This window comes from Sinocyclocheilus anshuiensis, unplaced genomic scaffold (genome assembly GCF_001515605.1).
Source record: "Sinocyclocheilus anshuiensis isolate Anshui unplaced genomic scaffold, SAMN03320099.WGS_v1.1 scaffold2149, whole genome shotgun sequence".
Lineage (NCBI taxonomy): Eukaryota > Metazoa > Chordata > Actinopteri > Cypriniformes > Cyprinidae > Sinocyclocheilus > Sinocyclocheilus anshuiensis.
Window position 1 is genome coordinate 65,471 of NW_015548318.1, and position 4,286 is coordinate 69,756.

Genomic DNA, 4,286 nt, shown 5'->3' on the forward strand with positions numbered 1-4,286 from the left:
ATATAGAAATAAATATGTAAATAAATACATAAATGTGGAAATAAATAAATGTATAAATAAATAAAATAAAAAATTAACGTGGAAAAAACATACATAAATGAGGAAGTATAAGTATAAATAAATAATTATTTATTTTATTAACCCAGACAACACTCGAATGGGGATAACCCCGTGGTGGACGAGGGAAGAGAATTATGGGCGTACTCGGCCCGGGACAGTTGGTCGCACCACGATGCGGGGGTCCGCGAGGTCAAGCTACGCAATATGCGACCAAGAATCTGATTGGTCCTTTCGGCTTGACCATTGGTCTGTGGATGGAATCCTGACGACAGACTGGGGGACGCCCCTATCTGACTACAGAATTCCCTCCAGAACTGAGAGACGAACTGAGGCCCTCTGTCAGACACAATGTCCGAAGGAAGACCATGGATCTTGAACATGGGATCTACCATAACTTGAGCGGTCTCACGGGCGGACGGTAATCCTGGAAGAGGGATAAAATGAGCGGCCTTCAAAAAGCGGTCCACCACGGTAAGGATGACCGTATTACCGGCCGATAACGGAAGACCGGTCACAAAATCCAACGCAATGTGAGACCACGGACGTGATGGAATGGGGAGGGGCCTAAGAAGACCTGCCGGTGGAGTGTTACTAGACTTAGTCTGGGCACAGACATGACAAGAAGCAACAAAGCGCCGAACATCGCGTTCTCTAGTGGGCCACCAAAACCGTTGACGAATCGCGGCCAACGTACCCCTAACTCCCGGGTGTGCCACCAATTTGGACGAGTGACCCCAGCGAAGAACTGCCGAACGAACGGCCTCAGGAACGAATAACGTTCCCTCAGGAGTGCGAGGTGGCCGCGTGACATGAAAAAGGGCTCTCCTCACCGCCTGTTCCACTCCCCAGACGGCCGCCCCGACAACACAACACTGAGGTAAAATGCTCTCGTTGGTCGAGGGACCCCCTGACGAGCCGAACTGACGTAAGAGAGCATCCGGCTTGAGATTCTTAGAACCGGTTGGTCGGATTATTCTGTCACTGCGGTGCTGTAAAGGATCCACGTACAAAGGCAGTCAGTTAGAATCAGTCTCTTTATTGAAGACACAAAACAAGGCAGTCTGTCATATGATGACACAGAACTGGATGAAACACAAATCGACCGAGGATGGTCGGGTTCCGAGGACTCCCGTCTTGGAGAGAGCTCGTGGGGGCTGGGCTCACTGGAAGCAGCCACCGGACACAGAGAACACTAAGACGAGCACAGCACACTAAGCGAGACAAGACATGGTAAGAACTCTGATAGTATTGACATGAAGGGCCAAACAATACCGTATGCATGACACACAATAATCCAACAGAGAACAGTGAGCCCAACCACTAGAAATAGAGTTACTAATAGATCAGATTACTGATAAACACCTGAAACACCTGAAAAACACTTTATTTTATTTGTATCTTTGCTCTATTGTATTTATTTGTGCTGTTGCGTTTAATTTGATTATTTGTTATTATTTTCTTTATTTTTATTTGGCCATAGTCCTTTTTTCCCTGAACATAGCACATACCGAACCGAACCATCACCCTAAAACCCAAAAAGGGTTACTTCCAAAAATGGAAAGTTGCTCTCAACACCATTCAGAGCCCAGGTCACAACATTCCCCGTTTTCTCTCCTGAACAGCTGACCATGGGGGATCTGTATGCTGTTCAGATTATCTGTCCTTTACGCACACGGCACATTTACATTGGACACTTTAGACTATCCCGAACCTGAAGAGACCCAGAAATGTGTTACTTGGAACTGACAAGGACCCATGCAGAACCATAAAATACCATAAATGTACAACCCAGAACCAATCCTAGTTGTTTACAAGTACAAGTTACAAGTTTATTTGTATAGCGCTTTTTACGATACAAATCGTTGCAAAGCAACTTTACAGAAAATTAAGTTTCTACAATATTTAGTAGTAGCTTATCAGTGGTGACTGTCAGTTAATGTACATATGGCAGAAATGTACGGAAAAACCAATTAAAGACATTTATTTTATATAAGACACTATTAACAGCAATTATTGATGCAATCAAACTTATAGCAAAATTTGGTAGTTCTGTATGTTGTTTCAGGGTTGGCATCATCTGAGGTCCTCTGAGGGGTTGGCATAATCTCTTCTCCGGTGTTCTGGATCCAGACTGAAGCTTGTGTAATCCCTAGTTACCACGGGATGTCAATCCCGTGGCAAAAACAGAGAAACATCCCCAAATTACACTGACTACTCTGAGACATACGGCCTTATAATTTCCGCGATGCGGAAAACACAGACTGGTTTGTAGAATCCAGTCATAAAAACGGAATTCCTATAGCCTAACGCAGATGGAATATGCCACATTTTGGAAGAATAAATGAAAAGTAGGTCAGTGCACTTGAATATGGACTAGTTTCTGTGAATATTAAGCCGCGAAAAGACAATATATGAATCCTGCACGTTCTGAGTGTCTGTGGAAATCAGGCCCGGACTGGCCATCGGGAGAACCGGGACAATTCCCGGTGGCCTGGCAGCCGATTTGGCCCGCTATTTTAATATTAATATTGCACAATTGCCTGCCGAATGTACTAAAGCGATTATTTCCGAATTCGCCATTTGATAATTAAATCTCTAATAAATCATGAATCGGTTAGTCGTGACTGGCAATGCTTCGGCTCGCGCGCTCTCCACGCCTCCGCCAAACGGTTTGGATCAGTCTCCTGAGAAACAGACAATACAAACATACACGGGCATCTTGGAGACACCCCACAGAGTGGAGGTGCAGGAAACTCCTCTCTCACATATGCATCAGTTACTTTTCATCCCCTTCCTTCCCCTTACCCATCCTCCCTCCACTTGGTTCACTCAGAATGGTCAATGACAAACAGAAAAGTAGCCCCTAATAATCCATATATAATAAAACATAGTCTAATTCTAGTGACAATAAAGTTATTTCTCTACCTTAGTGGGACCTCTGGCACTGGGAGGAGGCAGCTAGTTTCTTGTAGTCAGGGCAGTAGGAGCTGGTTGCAAGCCTTAAGCAGGCCACAATGTGGTCATCAGTCATTGTAGATCTGTACTTTGACTTGATGATTTTCATGTGAGAGAAAGCACACTCACACAGATAGGTTGATCCGAAAAGTGCTGTCAAGTTGAAAGCACATATTCTGAGGTTGTGATACTTTTGTTCAGGCAGTAAGTTCCAGAACTCTCCAGTCATGCCAGGTGTTGCCCTGGATTTGATTTCAATGTCATTTTGCAGTGTGAGAATCTCATTCTCATCAGCAGAGTTATCTAAGTGGAACAGTGATACAATTTTGGAGGCAATACTATCCACATCAATACTTGGACCAAATGGAAAACACAGATAGCTGGCAACAGGCTCAATGGATGCAAAATCTGTAAAGCGCCTCTCAAATTCTAACAAGATGCTCTGAACTTGCTCCTCATAACGTGCACTGTCAAGCTGCGCAAAGTCTTTGCCCTGACTCTGAAGTTCTGCCTGCATGTGAGGAAAGTTCCGCAGATCACAGTGTTGCAGCCTACTTGAAAGCAGTTGTAGCTTACTTTTAAATGTGTTCACTGAACTGATCATGTTGATTACATGTTTGTCTTTACCCTGCAGCTCCAAATTAAAATCATTCAGCAGGTCAGTGAGATCGGTCAGGAATGCTAAATCCAATAGCCACCGGTGGTCCTCTAGCTGGGCATATTCTGCATGTTTTGAAAGTTTCAGAAACTCTTTGATTTCAGGCAACAACTCTGAGAATCTCGATAAAAATGTACCTCTACTCAGCCATCTAACATCCGTGTGCAGCAACAGGTCTGTGTGTTCTGCACCGGTCTCCTCCAAATGAGCACGGAATAACCTCTGTAGACTCCTGGCCCGAACGGAACACACAATCTTCATTGCAACATCCATCACTTCTTTCATGTTTAAAATCTTACCACACAATGCCTGCTGGTGGATTATACAGTGGTAATTAAGGAGGTCTGGGAAATATTCACTCTGTTTGCACAATGCAATGAACCCGCTAGTGCGGCCCACCATTGCTGGAGCACCGTCCGTTGTGATAGAGATGAGTTTAAAGAGGGGCAATTGGGTCTTGAGCTCTTCCTGTCCTATAGTTGTAAAGCACTGCAGTTTATCTTTGGGTGCGATGAATGAAGCTGAAGTATTAGACGTTGTAGAATCTACATTTGCTATTGTATTTCTGATGTTATCTATTTTATCAGTGAAGAAATTCATAAAGTCATTACTA